Source organism: Peromyscus eremicus, chromosome 6 (assembly GCF_949786415.1).
Source record: "Peromyscus eremicus chromosome 6, PerEre_H2_v1, whole genome shotgun sequence".
In the NCBI taxonomy this organism is placed as follows: Eukaryota; Metazoa; Chordata; class Mammalia; order Rodentia; family Cricetidae; genus Peromyscus; species Peromyscus eremicus.
This window is the reverse complement of record NC_081421.1, coordinates 113,178,988-113,204,721: the sequence shown is the minus strand read 5'-3', so window position 1 is coordinate 113,204,721 and position 25,734 is coordinate 113,178,988.

Below are 25,734 nucleotides of genomic sequence, written 5' to 3'. Positions count from 1 at the left end.
AAAGCAAACCATCTCAATGCCATTTCCCCATTGTTTCAAGATTTTTGTTTTTCTTTTGAGATGGGATTTCACTATGTAGCCCTGACTAGCCTAGAATTTGATACATAGACCAGGTTGGCCTTGGACTCACAGAGGCCCACCTGCCCCTGCCTCCTGAGTGATGGAATTACAAGCATGTGCCAACATCCCAGCCTTCAATTTGCCCATTAAAAAAAGATATTAGATTTAGACAAATGTGAATATAAACTTCTTTCTATTTATACAGAACTGCATCCTAAAACATCCATTATCTTCTCTGGTGTTCTTTTCCCCCCATGAACATGTAGTTATAAAAAAAATGAGTTTTCTTACAACTGCTTGGTTATATCCCACTATAAAAATAATAGCACTGCTATCAGAATTCTTTATTACTTAAAAAAACCTAAAAATTTTCCAATAAATGTGTAAGATTTGAATAGAGTATAAAATATAAAATCACTCACTTGTAAAATGAAAACAAAAACTTAATAAGCCTTGTCTTGAGAAATATAGTTTGATGGAGATTAATCTTGAATTAAAGATTCAACCCTTTAATTTAAAAGAAAGAAAAGTTCTACTTCTCTTTCCTCCAAAGAGCTAAATTAGAAAACCAACTGGCAAATACTTCAGGCACTAGAATAACGGGCATCATGACTGTGGAGAACTGTGAGGCCAGTCTAACATTTGTGCAGAGTGGAATGACAGACTGCTGAGAATGGGTATAATTTATCCTGACTTGAGCAGAATCACAGTAGGAATTGAAACCATGACCCCAGAAAAATATAGTATGTCAGCCCCTTCTTCAGCCAGCTGCTGCTCAGACTGTGCTCAGGCTTTCTAAACATACCAGTTCTTGTCACTGTGGGAAGAATGTTGGAGACAGCTCACAGCCACAATTTGGTGGCCTACCAAAGAAGGAGGGTGACACTCCTTCAAGACCATGCTGCAGATCGAGCCACTGTCTACTAAGCCAAATGGCGCAGCTCACAGGGAGTCATTTGTGATCTGTCTACATAGGCAAAGAAAATGTTCTAAGAACAAACGCAGGGCAGAAGCATTATGCAGCAGCACCTGAATACACCCAGCACATGCATGTGCCATCCTCAGGGGCTGCTTAGTGAACGCTAGTGAACAGTGAGATGTTCTCCTAGGAAAAAAGTCATGAAAAGCAATATGGACCCGGAAGCCAAATATTATATAGGAGTTGTGTTGAATGTAGGTGATTTCCCTCATATTTGATGATAATGTTGATGGATATCTGATATTCCCATTGGGGAGGAAATGGGTTTTGGATTAGTTAAAAAGAAAATAGAATCCATTTTAATTCAATTTAGCAATAAGTTTCACGTTCATAAAGTGACCCAAGTACAAATGAAGAAAAATTCACATTATTAAATTAAAGAATGTGTAGCCTGGCTAAGAAGATGGTAATCAGAAAGAATGCAGATGGTGATTTATTAGAAATGTCTAATGTTTAAAGGTAGAAATGAGCCTCATTTAAATGAGAAATGAGTTATGGGCAGAGCTACAGCAGAGAAACTACTGTCAAGTGTGCTATGAATATTAGGGTCTTATATATAATTTATGAGAAACATGAAACATTTAGAATTCATAAGCCTGAATAAAAATGATTAAGAGTTTGAAAATAGGTAACACAAAGACAGGCTAAGCAGATGTGATCATTATCCAGTAGGAGAAAAAGGAGTGGGACGACCGTAGCCTGCTAACTTTCAAAGGGAGGGTGTGCAGATGGGGACCAGCTGTTCGTTCTCCGTCCCGACTGAGAGCTGAACCAAAGCAAATGGCTCCAACCTTCGGCTTGGGAGATTTAGGTTAGATATGAAGAATAGCTTCCTCACAGCAAGCTGTAAAATACTGAGCAAATTCCTGAGAGACACTGTAGAATGTCCTTCCCTGGTTATCTTTTAAGAACATAATGTGCTTCCCATCTCTGGGAACATCAGTGCACTGTAGAGTTGCAGAGAAGTGAAAAGAGAGAACAGATTATAACTCAATATATAATATAACTCCTGTCTTTATGAGTCAATACAATTAAATTTGGCATTTTTTACCCACATAGATTTGCATAGTTGGGTTTTTTGCTGTTGTTGTTTTTATTGGGGGAAAGTCATGATTCAGTGGTTGGGAATTTTACTTATACCAATACATTTTTTATGGAATGTTAAAACACTATCCTCAACCTCATTTTAAATATTTGCAGCTCATTTTTACTGGTCTTTAAAAGTGGGTCAACTCTGTAAAAACTTCATAGCAAATTAAATATTGACTTATTCACTGTTCAAGAAGACATGATGCTATATTACCATCCTATATCTCAACCACAATTTCTAGGAAACCAGATTAACATTTTTAATTAGATACTTATGGGGGGGGGTGTCCGTGCATGGCATAACACATGTACGAAAGCCAAAAAAGAATTGTGGGATCTAGTTCTCTCCTTCCACAATATGGGCTCTAGGGATTGAACTCAAGGCAAATACTTTTCTTTCCTGAGTCATCTGGCCACCTCCCTACATCAGTATATTTTTATGTGACAAAATATTCCAACTTCCAGTGGAACAAAGGCTTGAATCTGAGTCCTAGCAATAAGAACTACGGTGTTTCATATTTATCTTGCATGTATTTAAGAATTTATATTCTTTTTAAAAAATATTTTATTTTATAATTAATTTAATTTTACATATCAGCCACGGATTCCCCTGTCCTCCCTCCTCCCACCCTCCAGCCTTCACCCTCAATCTACCCCCATTCCCACCTCCTCCAAGGCAAGGTCTCCCCTGGGGAGTCAGCCCACCCTGGTAGATTCAGTTGAGGCAGGTCCAGTCCCCTCCTCCCTTCACCCAGGCTGATCAAAGTGTCCCAGCATAGGCCCTAGGTTCCAAAAAGCCAGCTCATGTACCAAGAACAGGTCCCTGTTCCACTGCCTGGGGGCCTCCTAAACAGTTCAAGTTAATCAACTGTCTCACTTATCCAGAGGGCCTGATCCAGTTCCATGGGGGCTCCTCAGCTACTGGTTCACAGTTCATGTGTTTCCACTAGTTTGGCTACTTGTCCCTGTGCTTTTTTCAATCATGGTCTCTATATCTCTTGCTCATATACTCTTATAGCTGTCTTGAAAGAAGAGATAATACCTAACTGTGTTTCTGAGCATAAAAAATCTAGCTCAGTGCCTCTGCTCTGATGATTGGAATAAATCAGGGAAGATGGGTAAGTATGAGGCTTAGTGTCTATTCATATGTGTGCAGTGAAAATTAACATTCAAAGTCTGTATTTGTTAATTTATTGGGATAAAATGCCATGACCAAGGCAACTTACACTAGGGAGAGCTTATTTTGGCTTAGAGTTCCAGAGGGCTAAGAGTCCATCATGGTGATAAACTGCAGACATGGTGAGAGGAGCAGGAAGCCAAAGGATCACACCTCAATAGCAAACACAAAGCATCAAGAGCAAAGTGGGCGAGACTATAAACTCTCAAGTCTGCCCCAGTGATGCACTTCCCACCCCAAGGCTCTACCTCCCAAAGGTTCTATAACCTCCCAAAACAAGGCCACCAACTGGGGACCAAGTGTTCAAATATCTGAGCTTACCTGAAACTACCACGAAGTCTGCTTCTCAATTTTCTAAGGAGACAATTATATTGGGTATAGTTTTTCTATTTTTATTGAATGGATTATTATATAATGAATGGCATAATGGGTGGCTCGCTCATTTAATATAACAACAACATATTTGATTTTGAGTATAAGAACTTTCCATACCTGTTACCTTACAAATGATGTTTAGAACTTACTAAGTTGCAGTTTGTTGATATATACATACATACACATGTGTGTGTGTGTGTATGTGGTGTGTGTGTGTGTGTGTGTGTGTGTATCCCAAATAAATAAAGTATTTTGCCCAAAATGTTTAGCAATTGAAGTTAGAACTGGATTTTAGAGATTTTATAGACAGAAGCTTTCTAAAAACCCCTTATCTCTGGAATATTTCTCTACCTTGAAATATATTCGTATATTTTTTGAGGTACCTAATAACACCTGTGTCTTATGTCAATTCTAGAGGTCAGAAATTATCCATGTCTAATCTCTGGTGTCTATTGTTTTTTAGACCATTTATATAGTGAGTGTCCATAGAATATACAACGTTCCTTTCTGGAGTGAAGAACAGGCGTGCTTTCTGCTCACTGTTCTGTGTTAAGGCACACAAAGCTCACAATGTCATTGTGTGGCATAAGCTATGCAAACACAGGTCCCTTCTGATCCACTTTGTGTGGCCCTGTGAGAAACAAGTCTCAGGGAACTGACACCCAAAGTGCCATTCTCAGTCATTCCTGTGGTGTGAGTGGTAGACTGCCTTTCCTCTGTGACCCATCAGTCTGTACCTCCTGCCATCAGCCTGGAAATATGGCTGCCTTACTTGTTTGCTAGCAGGTAGCTGAATCTCATACCCTTTGAAGTTTCTGACAGTTAATCCCTCATCTGGTTTTATTCATATTCTCATACTGATACCCTGTGCCACACAGTCTCATTGAGAGTTAAGAACTACCAACCAAAACAAAATAGGAAATGAAGAAACTCTATTGGAGTACACATACACACACACACACACACACACACACACACACACACACACATATAACACATTGGCAAGGTGAGGTTGAATGTGGCTTGATCTGTTTCTCTGATCTTTCAGCATTCACCCCAATACCTGGCTCCAGGTTTGTTTTTATTAATAAGATCTTCTCATAATTCGTGCTACAATAACTAACGATGGGTTGGTCCACATTTTAGATTGTACTTCTTTTCCTTTCTAACACAGAGCCATCTGCTGGCAGAGGGTGTTAACCTCAAAGGCATTTCAGAATGCAATCAGATTCAAGTGTATACAGAAGTCGTGCTAACAAGGTTGTACCTACATGGCTTATATAGTTTACCCTTGGTGACATTTAATGGTACTGAAAATGCTGATGTTGGAATGTACCATGAAGTTGAGTGAAGGATTTTTGTTGCTGTTGTCTTAGGTGAGCTTTCTCTAATTGAAATGTCGATAAAATACCTTATGAAGCCAGAGGGACAGGGGATGTAGGTTAGTGTACAGCACCTGCCTAGCATGCATAAGACACTTCTTTTTTTTAAAGGGTGTAAAAACATTGAAGATATAGTAACCTATTCTATACGATTCTATTTTTTTTTCTTTCCCTGACAGGGTCTTAGCATCAGCCTATGCTGACTCTCCCTCTCCCAGAAGCTATCAACTACCAATAACTCCTTAGATAAAAGGTAGAACTTCATGTCCATCTCCCCTCCCCATACTGGAAATTTGTCTTGTTTGAGCTGTAATACATCTTCTGTATATTGTCTCAACTGCTTTGAATTCTTATTTTCAACAGCTCTGTTGTATCCAGAAAACACTGTTTCCTTGTGGTCAGCTCTTACTATCTTTCTACCTCCTCTCCCACCATGATCTCTGAGCCTTGGGTGGAAGGGTGTGATATAGGTGTCCTGTTTAGCATGAGCATTCTGAAGTCTCTCGTCCTTTGCACTTTGGTCTGTTGTGGATCTCTGTGTTAACCACTATCTACTGAAAAAAAAAAAGAGAAGCTTCTCTGTTGAGGGTTGACTAATACACCAATCTATGGGTACAACAATGAGACATTAGGAGGCAGATTAATATTATGTCCATTTAGCAGACTAATAGTAGTAGGTTCTTCTCTAGGGCCTAGGGCCTATTTTAGCCACAGGTTTTTGGCCACAGTAATGGTGCTAGGTATGAATTTCAACTTGAGTAGCGGGACTTAAATCCAATGAGAAAGTAGTTGGTTACTTCTATAACATTTGTGCTACTATTACACAGGTAGGCATGCCTTGCCAGGCCAGTCATTGTTAAATGTCTAAAAGACTTACTTATTTTTATTTATGTGTCTGTGTATGTACTCTGTGTGTATGTGCACCTGTGTGCATGTACTAGAAGTGGTTGTCAGATCCTTGGAGCTGGAGCTACAGGTGGTTTAACCTTCCCAAAGTGGATGGTGTGAATCAAATTTGACTTCTCTGGAAGAGCAGTATACACTCTTAACCCTGAGCCTTCTCTTCTTCAGTCCTCTTGTCTATATTCTACATCAGCTATAACTTGCCTAGGAGTAAGAATTGTATCTTCATTATTACTTCTCTTGAATGTTCTTTTGTACATAATAAATATTTTTTCTGTGAATGAATGAATGGCACAACTTAGAGGTCTTTTAAAAATTTATAATCAATTGAGATAAATAGAACCAATATTCATTCATATAAAGGATGGTACTCTCAGCCTGAAAGAAAATGAATGCATTTAGATGCGATGATAGATTGCTTATTTCTTCTTACATAATTATAAAGCATTAAAATTCAACCACTGATTGAGGATATGTGAGCAGAGGCATCCTTGAATAAATACAAAGGGGTAGTGAACTTCATTTATTTAGAGGTTTGCAATTATTTACATGTTCTTATTTACTAACAGATAATTTGCTGTTTTCATTTCTAAATAGATATATGGTTAATTGACAGAAATTGATTAACAAAGGAGAAGGATTTTTTTAAGTTCTCACAAACCCAATGCTCAAGACACTGACTTCAACCCTAAGTAATATAAGTCCACTTGTGTCTGCTTATACTTCTGTTCTATAAATAGGAAGAAACCAGAACATACCTCCTCACTTCCAACTAGTAAAAGGGTAGAGTGCAAATAAATAAAGCTGAGCCAGGCAAAGCCATACGTGTGGAGCCTGACCTCAAATAATAAGCATTGCAGTCCAATTCTCTCAATAATACAAAGGGGGGAAACTGCACAAACACCAGGAAATTAGGGTGTTGTTTCTAGTGGTTCAAAGAAAACATTTTGCCACCTCTGTCCCAGTTCAGATTACAGAGTATTTGTTGAAATGGACACAGGAAGTTTTGCTTTTTACTTTCAGAGCTTTAACCTTTTTCTACCTAATCTTACATTCTTTTTTTTTCTTGCTAGAGAACACACTTGGGACTTGTCCATGTTAAGAGTGTGTGATCTGATTATGATTTTGTTAACTGATGCTGAGTACCACTCTGACCCTTTAAAGCTATTTGTCTTTGTGCTAAGCACACTGCACAAGTAGATAAGGAGAAAAAAGGTTTAATCTTGTCTGAGACCATGTTTTCCATCAGCAATTGAAAACACACCACAGTTAATGACAGCTCTATTTAACCAGAACACTTCCTGTAAACTTTAACGGATAGTTTTATTTTTAGGCTGTACATGAATCTGTCTCCCTATCTCCCACTGCAAACTGTGTCAATTGCAGCGAATTCCTACATTTGAATTCAAGGCTTTTATTTAACACTATCTGGGGGGAAGCCCTCCACTTCTAACTAAGACCAGTCTCTATCACAAATACAAAACCAGTTTACGTTTTAAAATATGCAAGCAGAGAGGAGGGGGAATACTGGGTGTTAAAAGTTTTAATCAGCCTCAGCTCCAAAAAAAAAAAAAAAGTTTTAATCAGGGATAGGGTCAGAAAGATAAGAAGGGGTGGGTGTGTGTTAACCAAAACTAAAAATATATGAAAAAGACCTATGTAAACCACCACTCTGCAAACTAATTAAAAAATATATAACTAGGGCTGGCAAGAAGGTCTGTGTAAAGTGCCTGCTGCCAAGCCTGAAGATCTGAGTTTGATCCTAGGGGCCCGTACGGAAAGAGAGGACCAACTCCCATATGTTGTTCCTTGACTTCCACACATATGCATAGGTTAATAAACAAAAATATCAGTGTTAGGCATGAGATCCCTATGGGTTACTGTTAGGGAGGCCCCCAAACTTAGTTGATCTCCATGGTAAGACTATTGCTGAACACACAGCACACTTTGGTTACAGCAGATGGAGAAACCAGTCTCAAACTGACCTGGAAATATCCTCACTGCTGGATTGCTTACATTGTGTCAGAAGGTGCTATGAAGGCCACTGGAGAGAAAAGTCATCAAAGGTCTTACCCAGTGGTGACTCCACATGCCATATAAGATGTGTCACTGATGCAATAAGGGCATGACCTATATAGGGGTAATCAACCACTTTCTGATTAGAGTCCTGCTCCTCATAAAGAATCTAGTCAAGAACCCACTGGGGAGGTCATAAGTCTTAGGGGATAATCTATTGTTTTGATAAATGGACACGTTGTCAAACTACATTCTAAACATTTTTGTTTATACCTATACATTGCTGTTTTCAACCTTTGTCAGAGAAGCCTCTTCTGCAGTGGGAGCAGTAAATGCAGAGACTAATAAACTGTCAAAGTGATAAGAATAAGTTACTGTTGAGTGCTCACCTGTAACTGGGACATCTATAATAATCCTCAACAGAGCTCAGGGAACATTACAGCGGGGGAGAATGCGAAGATTGTAAGAGCTAGAAATGTTGTTTTCTGGGCATTGTGACCATGAACTCAGAGCTGCTGTGGTTACCTGAACAAGATCAAAGTGGTCAGCATGCCATCATGAAAGAGAGGGAGAATATGAGACCTCACCACAACACCAGTGAGGAGTTACACTCAGCTGGTAGCTGCTGGAGGAGTAATTTTTCTTTGTAGGTGTGGTTGCTGGGAGGTTGCCGATGCTCTGTGGATGGCAGCACACCTACATACATGCAGACAGCACAAGTTGGACTCAATGAGTCGCAGAAAAATAAAGACGAGAACATGAAAGAAGGAGGAAGATGTGTCAGGGCATGGGGGGTGAGTAGGGGGCTTGGTGGTGGAAATCAAGATACGTTGTATATGTGCATGTAGTTGTAAAATAGGTTAAAAACATATTCTTTTAAAAATTTTTATTATTGTGTGTATGAATACGTGTTTATGTAAATATACACAACATGTGTGGGGGTGCCTGTGGAGGCAGAAGAGGGCATCGGACCCCCTGGGGCTGAAGTTATAGCCAGTTGTAGCTACCTGACTGATGTGGGTGCTGGGAACTGGATTCAGGTCCTCTACAAGAACAGCAAGCAATCTTAACTGCTGAGCCATCTCTCTAGCCCCAAAAATATTCTAATATCTTATAGTATATAATTTTTAAAGTATTTTTAAAAGCATCTATAGTAATAAAAAATGCTAATTAGGAACCCTCCCTCATAAAACCCTCAAAATAGTTTACTTTTTAAAAACTTGTACGCCTTACCAAAATCGATGATTTAGAAATGATGTCTAAATCAATACTTAATACTATCCTTTTTACAGAATTTGTAACTAAACAGTTGGAATTTAATTTGGGGCTATTTTGCTTGTTTCACTGGCTGTGTATTTTAATAAAATAGTGTCTTTATCAGTTTTTAATTAAAGAAGCTCCTATAAAAAGGTTTGTCTGAAATAGTACATATCTTTAGTTAGTTAGTAACAGCCCAAGGTTTTTCCAGGAAATGGTGGTTTTCCTTATTTGTGCACAAATGTAATAGTTACAAAGTCAGAAAACTTCAGAAAAATTTTAACTGGGGTCATTGTGCCAAATTCCTGAGGATCCCAGAGCTCTGTCTGCAGAGATAAGCTTGCTGAACTGAACATTTATGGGGTCATTCAATGGTTTAGGTTTAAATTCTGGGCCTCCTACCCAAATAACAAAATTGCAGAACAACATCTCTCATCTATCACTAGTTAACTGCAAAGTAAACATCTCTCCTCACAGTGAGCTATCCTATTAGAGTAGGATAAAGGTAAGTGCTGCCATGTTTTTAAGACTAATACGGGAATCATGTGTCTTTAGAATCTACTTGCAGACTGAGCTTATATTAGAAGATATTCACTCTAGCACGCACATCGTCCAGTGCTTGCTTCAGACACTCCCTGGGAGGATTCCTCCCTTAGCATACCACTCTTTTACAAGTCCCGTCTTTATAACATTTTTATCCCCTTTACTTAAAGGATCGGACTTTATTTTAAAGATTTTATGTCTGTAGGTGTTTTTCCTGTGTGTATGTAAGGCACAACACATATGTGGTCGTACAACAGGCAGAAGAGGACGTAAGAAACTGGAGCTCTAGATAGTTGTAAGCCCAATGTGGACACTGGGGATCAAGATGGGTTCTCTGGAAGAGCAGCGAGTGCTCCTCACTACTGAACCACCTCTCTAGGATCATCTGACTATGCTTTTATTTACATTATATAACCTATAATGAGGTTACATTAGTCCTTATAAACTCATTGTTAAGCTAAAAATGTTTGAAGTCCAAAGTGCATTTAACACACCTAACTAATGGATACCCCACTTAAAGATTTTAATATAGGTGATATTGTGTGCAAAAATGATTAACTTCACAGGAAAAAAAAACTGGGCATGGTTACTCATACCTTTAATACCAATACTTGGGAGGCAGAAGCAGATCTCATAAGTTTGAGATTAGAATAACCGATATAGACAGATCCAGGCCAGGCAGGGCTACATTGCAAGACCTCATCTCAAACAAAATAATAATTGTTTAAATTTTTAGAGGCAATTTTTTTTTTATCAAATTGTGTATTCCCTGTGTTTTTGTGCTCTAACAAATAAAGCTTGCCTGAAGATCAAAGGAAAAAGCCAGCCACTATATTAAACACAGAAGTCAGGCAATGGTAGCACACGCTTTTAATCCTAGCATTTGGGAGGCAGAGATTCATTTGGATCTCTGTGAGTTCAAGGCCACACTGGGAACAGAGCTAGGTATGGTGGCACACACCTTTAATACGAACACTAGTTAACCATAGAGGTCTGGAGGTCTGTACAGACAGACAGGAAATGATAGAGCTGGGTAGAAAGAGGAAGTGATGTAGGTGGGCAGAGAGAGGAAGTAAGATGGCAGGGCACAGAAAGGTATGTAGGCGTGAATATACAGGAAGTAGCTCTCTCTTGGGTTGAGGATTTCCTAGTGGTAAGAACGTGGCTAGCTTCTTTCTGCTTCACTGATCTTTCAGCTTTTACCCCAATATCTGGCTCTGGTTGTTTTTGTTTATTAGTTTGTTTGTTTGTTTTGTTTTTATTAATAAGACCATTTAGCAATTTGTCTTACAATTCCCTGTCACTTAAGTACCTAGTACTATCTAAATTCTCCCAGAGTTTAGAAAAGATGGTATAGCTTTTGGTCTGGAGCATCTTATAGTACAGATGCTCAAGATGTACTGAGACCCAAGTGACAACTGGCTAATGGATAACTATTGTATCAGTTAGTTTTTACTGCAAAATGTGTTCTTTAAACTTAGTGACTTAAGATAACAGTCATGTTCTTACCTAGCAACTGCAAGGTGACAGGGCCAGCTAGGTGACTTTTCTTTTGGTCTGGCTCAGATATGTAACTGCAATTTGATGGCTGGGCTGCAGGGAGCTGAGTTCTAAGAGAGCCACATTTATCTGTCTGGTGGTTGGGGCTTACTGTGTGTTAGTGCAAGCCCTGGACAGAGGAACAGTTGTTAGAGGTCAGCTTATCTCCATCAGGATATGCCACACTTTCCTACATGGTACCTCAAGCTTCCAGCAAGAGAAAGTGAGCCCCAGTGACTTTATAGATCTTGTGACAACATTCTCTAAGTCTCTTTTTTTTTTCATTTATTTGTCTTTCAACTCATTTGGCCAAGTCCCAAGTCACTGTGGAAGGGCTTGTTGCAAAGGCATAAACAAGGATACAGGAAAGCACAACACATGGGGCCACTGTAGTGACATTCATTCCACCTCTATCATTTATCTAATCATTCCTATTAAAATTTAAAACCTTCACTCTATGCTCAAGTAATTTTAAATATCTTCAATAGTAGCTTGCTTTAGTGTTGTAAGCTGCTGGTGTGTGGTCCTGTGATGTGCTGATGCACAAGTGCCACATTCGGCACTTTTCTCTTTCATTTGTGTGACAAGATGTCACCTAATGTGGTCATGGAATTCTACAACCCCTCTTTCTGCTTTTTACATACACTTTATCTGTAGAGAGTAAGGAATCTGGAGTCTTAAGATATAAATTCACCCAGAAATTAAGACATTTTATGGATACTCCTGTATATGACAAGATGCTTACAATCAATATGGCAGTAAAATACAGCTATTCCTGTCATGGTCCCTTAAAATGAATGAAAACTGTCAGTGATGGCTTGGCATCCTACAAACCAGGAAATGCACACATAAAGCAAGTGTCATTGTGGGGTCATGGCTCAGACAAGAAGTCCTCCTTCATTTCCATCCTCCTTGTCATGATTTATGTAAGTTTTAGTTGACATCATAAGTCATTTAGCACTATAATTTTCTTTCAAACAATCTTCTAAATACTGAAAATCATTTCATCTTTATGATCATTGTCCTAGTTAGGGGTTACCATTGCCGTGATGAAATATCATGACAAAAAACAAGTTGAGGAGGAAAAGGTTTACTTGGCTTTTACTTCCATACTGTAGTTCATCATTGAAGGAAGTCAGGGCAGGAACAAACTTGGAGCACTATCTCATTCCAAGATTCCAAGCTTGGTCACATCTTCAAAGGCTGCGGTCCAGCTAATCCAACAACAGCTGGCTATGAATAGAAAGTCCAAGAATCCAGTAGTTGGATTCAACAAGGCTACCTATGTCAGCTGGTCTTCTGCATATGCTGGAATCCTGAAAAATTAGGCTCTAATGCTAGTGAAGGAATGGACTTACTAGCAAGGCAAGGGCAAGCAGGTAAAGAGAGAAAGCTTCCTTTTTCTGTATCCTATATACTAGCAGAAAGTGTGTCCCAGATATGGATTAAAGATCTGGCTTAAAAGTCTGTCTCCCTACCTCAAAGATCCAGATTAGAAGTAGATCTTCCTACTTCATATTAAGCAGAAATCCCTCACAGGTGTGCCCTCAATTTGGGGGCTTTAGTTCATTTCAGATGTAGTCAAGATGACATCCAAGAATAGCCATGACAATCATGGAAGACCAAAGAGCTTTTGTTTTAGGAGATAACATATACCTGCCCTATGGCCTTAATTTTTTAAGATTAAAATTAAAAGATTTTCCACAAATTTCATGATCATGCATTACCATCTCCTATGTTAATAGCTTTTTAGGAGTAAGAATTATCTTACTATTTTTCACATTTTGTTAAACTTAAGTCTTTATGAAACAAGCACAAAAATCCATAATACAGGCAGTTCCTGGCTTGTGATGGTCAACTTAGTCACTTTTTCAAATTTGTAATGATAATGTCGTATCCGCATATATTTTTTAGAAACAGTAATCCTACTTTGTAAATATTTTCTGTTGTCTATTATTAGTTGGAGGTGAGCTCTTGTTAGATAGCACAAACCATCCCAGAACTTGCTCTATAGTCTAGATTGCCCTCAGACTCATGGTCCTTCTATCTTTTGTCCCCTAGTGCCAAGAATCCAGGCCTGTACCACCATGCTGGGCTGCACTTTGAATTGTGAATTGTGATACTTTAAATGCTGAGCAGATGCAATAAGCTATAGACCCGGTCAACCATATGAGCACAAAGACAATCCAGTGACACTCTTCAGAACCGTGTCAAGCTATTGCCTTCAGATGGCCAGTGGTCAGGTATGTTAAATGTCTTTTTAGTTTTCCAATGTCTTCAGCTTACATACAGTGAGTGTATAAGGGTGAATGTAACCCCATTCTAGGTAGGTGACCATCTGTATTCAAAAACGAAGTTAGAATATGTGCCTTTAAACAAAGGGGATGGAAACATGTAAAGGCAGGACTGACAACATTCATCCAAGGGCAGCATACAACATTAATAGGCAGAAAGCAGTAGCCTTCCTACATACAAATGACAAACAGACTGAGAAGGAAATCAGAGGAACAGTACTTTTCACAACAGCCTCAAACAGATGGCAAACCTGTTTAAGAGCAGTACTGTAAAGTAAGGATACTGTCTGAAGCAAAAGCTGGAGAAGGCACCACTAGGGGGAGGTATGCCTCTCACTTGCAGTAACTAGTTTCACTTCTGCAAAATTGCTGGAACCTCTAGCTGTTTTTAAATGTTTCTTCCGACTAAACATTTGATTATCTTTTTCTCCAACAGAAAGTGTCTATTGCGTAGTTTGGAAACCCAGTTATTTAGAGATGTAATTCCTGAGCAAGCTTAGTTGAACATTTAGAATTAATTATATTTTTATTAGTTGTCTAATAACTGAGAAAGGTGACACCTAAGATTTGCAAAAGAAAGCATCTCTTACACAAAGTACTGTTTCACAAGTAAAATTAAACATGAGAGCTGGCAAAGTTAGACTTCTACAGGTGAACTTTGCCCTTCATCTTAAACAGGCAGCTGCAATGAGAGCCCCTTTGCCCAAAATAGCTCTCCACCAGCCTGTCACTCTATCTGAAATCCACCGGGGCAGTGGTTCCTAGCCTTTTCAGTGTGAGGGCTCCAACAAGCCAAGTCTCACAGAGACTATCTGATAATTTTGAATTGTGAGGATAGGTATATAATATAAATATATGTAACATCAAAAATATACTGTTTAAAATACTATAATTCCAGGACTAAACACAACCCAGTGTATTTAAAAGGTGGCAGAACAGACATACAAATTCCTTAGTGAACAGCAAGGCTATTTTCTTAAACAGGACCATAAACCACAGATGTAAATACAGAATCTGTTACTGACAGTGCAAGTTCTGGGGTCTGCAAGAAGGCAATCATTCGCCTTATGGATTACATCACAAATTCCACTCTTGGCATGAAAACAGCTTGCTTTTTAGATAAACCTTTTTTGAAAACTTACCAACTCTCAGAAATGGGAAATTGTGTATCCATCTGCCTACAACTAAGAAAGCCCACAGTTCCTGCCATTTGTTTTTTAGCATACTCGATAGAATTTGCTCGTAGCTGCCTACACACAGTTACACAGTTTTCCCCTGAAGGTATACCAAGCTTAAAGATCTTTTAAATATCAGTGGAAGTTTGATCTCTCAAAGACATCACCTCCAAACAGTGTGTCTGTTTGACCTGAACATCTTTCTCTAGTATCATGCGTTCTTAGCTCAAGTTTCCTGCAAGTTTTGACATCATAGATGAACTATCTCCTGGCTCTATTAAAAGGATATCTGGCATCATGGAGCAATGAAGAAGGCCAAGATTCCAAAGCTTGTGTTAGTGAAGTTAGTTAGTTGTTAGTTAGACAGTGAAGCTTTGCCACTAGATTTTGGGAAAAGTCAGTTGCATCTCTGACAAAGGTAACTTCCTGTACACTCTGCTCCTGATTCCCACAGAAATTTATCAAGCAGATGACAAAAAAGTTTAATTAAGTAAAATAGTCACTCAGCTATGCAACTTTTAAGATAAGGTTCAAAATATAAGAAAGACAACAGCTGGTAAAACCCTAAGAAAACAAACCTCAAAAGGTAGCGTTCAATTCCAATTAAAATGCTGTCATACAATATGGAAAAAAATCAATTATATTTTCCTACTGTCCAAGGTTATTTTACTGTGAAGAGGAAGAAGTGATTGTTTAAATATAGAAGGAAGTTTCCATGTGGGGTGGGGGACAGGGGAGGAGCTTATCTGTGAATTATCACCTACCGTAATAGTACAGGGTCTTTGTGAACATTGTAGCTCCATATTATTCAAGTAGACAGACAATCTGGGTCACATTTGCATGTGTGACCCTTTGACAGCTGTAGACACCAGGCTGAGAAATTCTAATTTGACTAAATCTCTTTCTGAGGTCTTAGAATACATGAGTGATTTGTACATCATTACACCATTATCTCAGTTCACCCAAAAGACTACAAACTTCTTAAGGTTTGTCCCATAAAACGTCCACTGTCACAAAATTATAGATGCCAGTACACTGAGATGAAACCATTGATAGAAAATTCCTCTAGTCATCCAGGGAACTCTGTGTTCAGGCAAAATTACCAGCTAAATGTGATGTTGTTCCTGACTCCATCTGGAAGCTCAGGAAGGTTATTAGGAAAGTTATAAATAGAATGGCTGCAAATGCTTTGGTGTCAGTCTTCAGACTTAAATAATGTTCAGCAGGTGTCACAGCAAGGCCCGCTTCTATCTGACGTCTTCCTCGGTGACCTAGATAAGACCCTGGCAATCTAGAGCAAACTCTCATGAGAATATCACAGTCTTAGAGCCTTGCAGTGTCTGCACCCCACAACTTCCGCTCTCGTTTCTCTTTTCCAACAGGCAAGCTCCAGCTCATTCCTATAGCTCAACCGATTTCATCTCCAAGCTGGTAATTCTGATAATTACCATTATGCTGAGTACCTAATGGAACTGCTCTTTCAAATGCCCTAGAGACTCTCATCTTTTTAAAATAAGTTTATTGAAAATAGTCCACTTAATGGGTACAAATAGGCACCTCAAATTTTATCACCTAGGTTGGTGCCTTCTGCCAAGCATAGCTAAAACTCTCCTAAATTCATAAACAATTTTATATGTAGCATATTTGAAACAATAGCATGCTTTCTGAACTAAATGCCAGAACCCTTCTTAATATTATTTAAGCAGTCATTAGCAGTTAATTAGCACCTGCCAGTACATGCAAAGAAACAATGTCTTCTCTGATTTATAATATGTGAATATGTTCTTGTTTGGAGATAGAGACTCATAATTTATTACCTCCGAAAATACCTCAGAGGCTCATTATAAATATATCTTTACATCCATATGATATATGTCTCTTATTCTCTATGGTGAGGTGTGAAGGAGAACATTTGACTAGCTTTGGTTCTATGGAAGAGACAGAGCAGGACTTTCTATTAGGGTCACTCAGATCTAACAATGATTTCTGAAAGTAACAAAAATATCGGCAGTAATTTGGAAACTTTCAAAGAGACATTTTAACCATATATAGTATATTCTTAATGCATATAAAACCATTTCTAAATAAAAAGTAATGCCAATCAGAGAAAAACAAATGACGCTCGTTAGGAGTGACCACAAATATCTGAGAGGTCAAGAGAGTAGACAGCCTCCTGCAGACTTTGGTGTTAAAAATATTCCAGTGATGTATTTTCGTAGCAAGCCAAGGGAAAATGTCCATAAATAGCCCTAGGAAGACTAGCCAGGAACTCAAGTTGCCAGTGAAAATATTAAATTAACCATCATTAGAAATATTTCAAACTTAGTTAGTATTTTAAAGGGGAAAATATGGAGAAACTGAAGCATGGTGATTGTGAAGTGTGGAGGGCAATTTCTGTTTGCTAGTTTCTAGTTCTTTCTTTCCACATTTTCATATCCTATGTACCTTCACCCAGATTTTAATTTTTATTCATCATATTGTTTTGTTGTTATTGTTCCTGAGGGTGTGTGTGTGTGTGTGTGTGTGTGTGTGTGTGTGTGTGTGTGTGTATCCTGTCCTGACAACTTTCCCTTCTGAATTTCAAGTCATCTCTAATAGTCAACTTCTTTATTCCTTTTATGGAAAAACAGTCTCTATGGGTGGGGTGGGTGTGAGGTCACAAGAGGAAATGTCCACTTTCTGACTGACATGGGATCCGTATCAATGAAGAGTCCTTCATCTGATACACATTTCCTTGGGTGTGAACCGCCGGCACTCAACCATAAACTATCATTTGGCAGCCTTAGACTGATCCAAATTCAGGTTTGTGAAGTTTCACAATTTTTTCCCTTGAGAACAGCCAATGCTGAGTTAGTACAATCCCACAGAGCCCAGATCTGCGAATAGCACACTGCTGGAGTCCATATAAGGAATAGGATACTTGGCCCCTGGCAGCTGAGGAATGCTCAGCTCCTCTGAACACACAGCAGCCATGATGGTGAGGTGGAGACTTCACAGCCAATCTGACAGCTTTCTCCCACATTAGCTTGAGAAAGAGGGCTTAACAGACACTGAGGTGCTAGCCAGCAACCCTTTAGAAAGATGGTCTATGCATGATGCTTTCTAATTTCTTCAGAACAGTAAATATCTATTTGCTTGTAAACCCAATTAATTGGAAACAATTTAACTGGTTATATTTACTCTGAAAAGCTTCCTACATCAAAGGCTTGCGTGTTTTAGCTTCTTCCTCTGATGACTTTATGAGTCATTTTAGATCTCCATTTACGCCAGCATTAGGGAAGAAACGAGGAAAGGGTGATAGGGCCAGGGTCCAGAAGCAGGAACCAGTTCAGATGCCTGAATCATCTTTCCAGCCTTTCCCACTGGGGAGGGAATCCTTTTCTATGCTATCTTCAGTCAGAGACAGTATTCTTCCTTGTCTTATCCTTTGTATTTATCGTAAAAAATACGTTTAATACATTAAACATAGAAGTTCTCCCATATTCCAATTTTCTCTTTGTCTCTACTCTCACGGATCTGTACTAGTTAATACATTAGCAGTAATCTCAGATAACAACTTTAAACATACAAAAAACCAAAACAAAACCAAACAAAAAAACCACCCTGGCTGCCTTTCTTATCATACTCTGCCACTGAAAGCAACAGAAGAAGCTAAGTCAGCCCAAGGCTTGTTTTCCTGTTTTCCTCACACTGAGGCTCCAAATTCTACCAAGAATGTCAACGAAAGCAGAAATTCAAAGTAAGCAAGAAAAGGGGGAGACTGCCATGATTTTCATACCGGGATTCCCCCAAACCTCTGAGCTTCATAAACATCTCTAGGGTTATGCAGAGGTAGGCAGAATGGCCAGAGGTGGATTTAATTTGTTCTCCTCACTTCTTCTCTAGTTTAATCTAATGAGATTGTGGTTCAGGACTTGGAAAATTATCTGTTTCAGAAAGTTGGTTCATGACTCTCTGATAGTTACTGTGTGATGCCTTTGGTGACTGGGAGTGAAAGACAGAGTGACTGCCCTGAGTTCAGCCGAGTATTGATGAATGACAGAGTATTGATCCAATGACATGCAACACATGGACTCCTCCTAGCTTTATCTGCCTTGAACAAGAGTACTTAAGGCTAATAAAGCCCTTTGGAATTTTAATTTCCAAACCATTCTTGTGCATAAACTTAAGTGAGCTACCAAATGATTAGAAAACGGCACTATCAGGTGTAAACAATGACTCTTGTTTCCCACACAGAATGCCTAGCAAACAATACTGGGAACAGAGCCAAGAAATGTCATTTCACTCACTTAGGACTTCCATAATAGTCTCCATCCCCAAATGCTTTCCCTTGCTCTGCCCTCTGACTAATCCATCCACTCAAAATCTTTCCTGTTTACTCTGTAAAAGAATGGTATTTATAGACCTGTACTCCTTAGCAAATGAGCCCAACATAAAGCCTTCACAGTGGCATACACAATGAATGTCATTTGAAAACCTTTGAAAGCAGTTATCCCTTTACAACCCCACACATAGTGCAAAGAAAAAAAACCCAAAGCTAAACCCAGATACTTGACTGGTATAAACATATTCGTGTCGAGTGTGCTGGAACCTGAGTGAAGATTCAAATTCTTAGGGATATTACAGTAACTCCCAGGGTGTGCTGGAACCTGAGTGAAGATCCAAATTCTTAGGGATATTACAGTAACTCCCAGAATTCTAGCCCACAGAATGGATGCTAATGCTTCAGGAGTCCAAACCCTGTTTTCTTTTGTTACACCTTGCAAAGCTGATCCTCCCCAAGACCTAGATTTCAGAATTCCATTGAAGAAGTCATTAAACATGAGCAAAGGTTTGTTTCTGAAATCTTAACAGAAAAATAAACACCCTCTGACACAGTAGGTGAAGATCCACGGCTGTTTCCCTTGTATAAACAAACTGCCTTCAGCTGAGACCTCCAGAAACATCTTTAATGACTCCTAAACTACCAAAGGGCAACTGGCTTGAGTTCATTTTACTTTCTTCCCTCCGTGGGAATTTTTGAAGCCACTGTATCTTTTAAAAGAAGATTTTGTGTAGTTGCATATATCATGAACTGTTGGGACTTCTGTCTGGTGCATGACATGGAAGCAATCGTACTGTTTCCCACTCTGTTCTCCTAAGGGATGCATTCTTACCCCCATGGTTTCAGTGAACACACAGAAAGATATTTGAATGGATCTTCTAGTCTTGTTTTTCGGTCTCCAGCACCTTCCCAATTCTGTGAGACATGATGAAGATTGAGTCCAACTCATGGTAGGAAGCATGAATGTCGTAATTCCAGTGCTGATTCCTGCCAGATCTTCACTCTCCGTCATCACACTTGGCGGCCATGCCACTGCCTTGCTATTATCCATTACAAATTTCAAAGCCACTGCCAACTGCTCAAAGCTATGTTTTGCCTCCATTGCTTTTGTGGTTTGGAGAGCTGGAGTTTGAAGCTCTTCTGACTTATAGGCACCTCTGTGGTCACACCAGCTTCCATGTGGAGGCTTTTACAAGTCCTTGTAATTCACCCCTTCACATAATCCTTTGCCCTTAAGCTTCTCTCTCCTTTAATCATCCTATAAGAAAGCAATCATAACTGTAAGCCGCAGTTAACAATAAACGCAAGGTATCATTACTACACAATTTGACTAAGTAATTAACACCAACTAAGCTTTGTTCTCATTCCCTGACACCCAATAATCCAGGACAGGGATGCGAGGTCAGGTCTGGGTCCTCAGCTTTCAGCTCTCTGCTGCTCTCTAAGAGGAATCGCATGAGGAAATTACCTCTGTGGTCAGACCAGCAAGGCTCACTCAATGACACAGATCGGTGACTGCATGGTCAGAAGGGAGTTGGCTCTCGAAATCTGCTCTAAGAAATGTCAAAACAAGTAGGTCAAGGCAGAAACTTTGAACTCTCAAGTTTCAGCAAAATAAGATTGAATGAAGCAGGAAGTGAGCCTCAAAGATGGGACAAAGTATAAAGGAACAGGTCTGCCCATTGACTACTCATATCCTGATTCTACCCCACTATTGGTAGATAGTGCCTCCAAATCTAAGCTCAAAACAGCCCTCACCTGAGACAGAGATCTCAAAAGCACACACACACACACACACACACACACACACACACACACACACACAGTCACAGACACTTCCTCTCTCCTTCCTCCTTGTATCTCCCTCTCCCTCTCCCTCTCCCTCTCCCTCTCCCTCTCCCTCTCCCTCTCTCTCTCTCTCTCTCTCTCTCTCTCTCTCTCTCTCTCTCTCTCTCTCTCTCTGTGCATGCTTGTTTATTTGGTTTTTGCCTTCTGTTTGTTTTACTATTCTCCTTACCCTGAATAACCAAGACCTCACGCCCAGTTTTACAGACAGAAATAAAAGCCTGGACCCACTTCCTATGTAACACAGGAGTCCTTTTCTTATGTTCTATATGTTAATTTATTGCCAGTTTGGCTGAAAGTTCTTTGGGAGAGGAACAGGAATGTCTTTACTTCATTTTTTTTTTTCTAGTTGCATGTGTGATGGAGATGGACCCTTCACAAGTGCTCTCTGCTGCTCAGTTATGTCCTAATCCTGGGATTCTCTTATTTTTCTTGGTGTTTTTTGTTTGTTTGTTTGTTTTTTGTTTTGTTTTTTTCTTGATGGCAGACACATTCCAGCCATATTAAAATGTAGATCAATGGTCACATAAGATATGTTTGTATTGCTGGGCGGTGGTGGCACACACCTTTAATCCCAGCACTCGGGAGGCAGAGCCAGGTGGATCTCTGTGAGTTCGAGGCCAGCCTGGTCTACAAAGTGAGCTCCAGGTAAGGCGCAAAGCTACACAGAGAAACCCTGTCTCGGGAAAAAAAAAAAAAAAAAAAAAAAAAAAAAAAGATGTTTGTACTATGAATGTGCTCAAATATTCTAGAAGAATTTATCACACTTACTAGGAAAAAAACACTCAGGGAAAAGTGAAAAGCTGTAGCTCATTGTGAAACTTGAAAGTCAACTATAAACAGTGAATACATGACGTGGTGATTTCACAAAGAATCTTACTCCACCTGGGCTCAGAAGGCAGAGACAGGCAGACCTCAGTGAGTTAAAGACAAACCTCGTTTACAGAGCAAGTACTAGTCTGGGCAAGGCTATGTAGTGAGACACTGTCTCAAAATAAATACATAAATGAATGATTCTTATGCCAATGAATTTTAGGTGACCTATTGTATTATTGAAGACTCTAACTTAAATGCCTACACTCCCTTTAGATGCTTTGCATGTAATAGCTCATTTATTCTTTAAAATGTTAAACTATGAGATGAGAACTACTATTATCTATTTATTCATAATTTACTAATCAAGAAGTAAATGAGAGTAAGGCTCTGGGTTCAATCCCTAGCACTTCCTGTGCCCTGCCCCACTCCAGCCCAATTCAAAGAATCTTGTCTACATGGTAAATCTGCCACAGCTAGCCACATTTCTGCAGTTTCCATCTGGCTAGTCCCATTGTCCCCGATGACTGTTAGTGTTCTGACCCGCCCCTTGGGGACCCGCCCCTCCCCTTTTTGCTCTTCTCTCATGCCCTTCCTCTCTTTTCCGCCATGAGGTGTGCAACCTCCGCTTTCCCTCCCTCTCTTTCTTTCTGCCTCCCTCTTTCCCTATCTTTTTCTCTATCTTTCTAATAAACCTTCTTTCCACGTGGATGCAGTGCCTGGGTGTGAATGACTTTTCACGCCGCCCACAGCCCACCACCTCATCTACCCGGCATATTTCCCTCACCAAGGGGCAAGGTGCTCTCCAGATAGGCCAGCCCCTGCACCAGCTGGCACCAGCTCTGAGGATGCCAATTGGGATGGATGCACCCCCACCTCCAGAGACGTGGCAGATGTGATGGCTCCTGAACTCCTAAAGAACACATCATCTTGACCGGCCACACTAGTGGAAGCCCATGAACTGTGGACTGGTGGCTGTGGAGCCCCCATGGGACTGGACTAGGCCCTCTGGACACGGAAGACGGTTGTTTGGCTCGAACTGTTTGGGGGGCACCCAGGCAGGGGGATCGGGATCTGTCCCTGGTCTATGGGCAGGTTTCTGGAATCCGGTGCCTGTGGTGAGACGCCTTGCACAGCCTTGGTGCAGTGGGAAGGGGCTTGGACGTGCCTAGGCTCAGTGTGCTGGGCTCTGCTGACTCCCCGTGGGAGACCTCGATTTGGGGGATGTGGAGATGCGGGGTGGCTTGGGAAAGAGGGCTGGGGGTGGGAGGAGGGAGGAGGAGGGATCTGTGGATAGTATGTGGAGTAAGTAGAAAATTTTTTAATTAAAAAAAAAAAAAAAAGAATACATCTCTCAGTTCACTGCTGGTACCACCTCTCCAGGCTCAAGCAGGCACCTGCCCAGCAACTGGAACCTGATTTAGACTCTGCATGAAGCTCAGGATCATCACACTGAGGACTGAAAGTCAGGGGTGGGGCTCCATGCTTATAATCCCAGCAGTTGGGAATTACAGACAAGAGGCAATTCAAGGCCAGCCCAAACTACATAGTGAGACCCTGTCTCAAAAACACAAACAAACCCACAAGAAAGGACTGAGAAGTTCATCTGGCATCATTCGGACCCACGTATTAAAATGGAGTGTAAATGCTGGAAACACAGCGACACTGACAAGAGGGGGAAGGAAATTCAAGGGCCAGACCTTGATCCCAGGATTGGTTGCTAGAGCAACGGAAAGCAAACATACACCTCTCAGTGGCCTTCAGAAGTCCCTATCCCACAGAGTCAAGGGGTCCAAGGTTATTGATATGCACAATACCTTGCTGGTCAAAGATTACTCACAATGATTTTTCCAAGAAAAATAACGCCCTCAGGGAAAAAGTCACCCCACCCCCACCTCCCAGCTGACTGTCAATCATAGTCCTGCCTCAGGTTGTCAGTAAAGAAAGGGAGTACACAGGTCACAGAATGGGCGTGTGGGAGGATCATCAGAAACATACAATACCCTATCCAAGGTCACCTTGGAAGTAAGTTGGGAAGACAGGTTTCAAAGGTAGGCAGCTTGACCCTCAGCCTGTGCTGGAACTTCCTGCCTGCTACAGCTTTAATCCAGACACCAACAGGGAGGAGAAGTGGCACCAACAGTCCCAGTCATTGCGCTTATGGTAATTTTATGTGTCAGCTTGACTCGATGGGTCATTCAGTCTAACATTGTTCTGGGTATTTTGTTAGGGTATCTATACTTGAAAGTGACATTTAAATTGGTAGATTAAGTAAAGCAGACTACCTCCTTAGTGTGAGCAGGCCTAATCCAGTCTGTGAAATGCCTGATGAGAACAAAAGGGCTGATCCTTCACCTAGCAACAGAATTCCTTTGGCCTGACTGTCTCCAGACTGAGTTATCAGCTCTGCTCGCTCCAGGCTGCCAGTCTCTGGACCAGAATTGCACACCAGCTTTCTGGAAAACAAGGCTTCTGACTAAACTTGAGGAACACTGTCAAATCTACTGGATTCAAACTTGCCATGTTCCCCTGCACCTTTGGGATTCCTCAGCATCCATAAATTTCTGAGCCTACCCCTTATATTTCTCCCTCTCCCTCTATCCCTCTCTCCCTCTGTCCCTCTCTCCCTCTGTCCCTCTCTCCCTCTCTCCCTCTCTCCTTCTCTCTCCTCACAGAAGCTAGAGAGCTGGTCACATTATATCTGCAGTTTTATTATATCCACGGAAAACAAAGATGTGTGCATTCCAGTGCTCAGTTTGCTCCCTCCTTTTTATTCACTGCAGATCCTAGTCCATGAAATGGCACTCACATTCAGGTTGGGGCTTCCCACCTCAATTGGCCCAATTAAAAAATTTTTCTCACATGTATAACCACCAGCCAAACTAATCTAGACCTCACTGAGATTCTTCCCGGGTGTGATGGTTTGAATGAAAATGGCCCCCATCGGCCTATAGGGAGTGGTACTATTAGGAAGTATGGCCTTGTTGGAGTGAGTGTGGCCTTGTTGGAAGAAGTGTGTCACTGGGAGTGGGCTTTGAGGTTTCAGAAGCTCAAGCCATGCCCCATGGCTCATGATCTCTTCCTGCTGCCTGATGTTCCAGAAGGAGAACTCTCGGCTCCTTCTCCAGCACCATGTCTGCCTGTGTGTTGCCATGCTTCACCATGATGATAATGGACTAAACCCCTAAAACTCTAAGCCAGCCCCAATTAAATGTTTTTCTTTATAAGAGGCGCTGGAGTCATGGTATCTCTTTCATAGTAATAGAAGTCCTAAGATACCAGGTAGTTCTAGATGGTGTCAAGTTGACAAGTATAACTAGTCAGTACAATGAATAGAGCCAACTAGTTCCACTTCTATGAAGAACGCTTATGAACACAATACTTCATCTACATATGTCATGGACATGGAGGTTCCTTGTGGAGGTCTTTGGAGTTGTTCAAATGCAAATGAATAATATTTCATCATTGTCCTTTCAAAATGTAAAAACATACCTAAACTTGTATTATAACTTACAAGTCTGGAAGTTTTTAGATATTCATATAAAAACTGATTTAAAATTTAATTTCCACATGATCAACTTCAATACTTAAGGATTCAGCAATTAGTATTTATATCTCAATTTAGTCAAATCACAAACACTCTAGAAATAAAATGTGAATAAAGGTGGGCCTATGAAAGTGTTAAAATGTGGTAATAATTTAGATTTTTGGATGTCATTGTGTTTTACATTGTGTATTTATTTGGCGAAAAAGGGAGAGGGAGAAGAAGTGGGTGAGAGAGTGGGAGAGAATGTGGATGCTTGCACCATGGTGCACATGTGGACATCAGAAAACTGTAGATGAATTTCTAAATGATCTTATTAAATAAAAAACACGGAGCCAAATAGAGGGGTGAAAGCCTTAGATCAGGGAAATAAGGAAAGCCACCAGCCAACCTTACCTCACCAACTCTGCAGCTTCAAA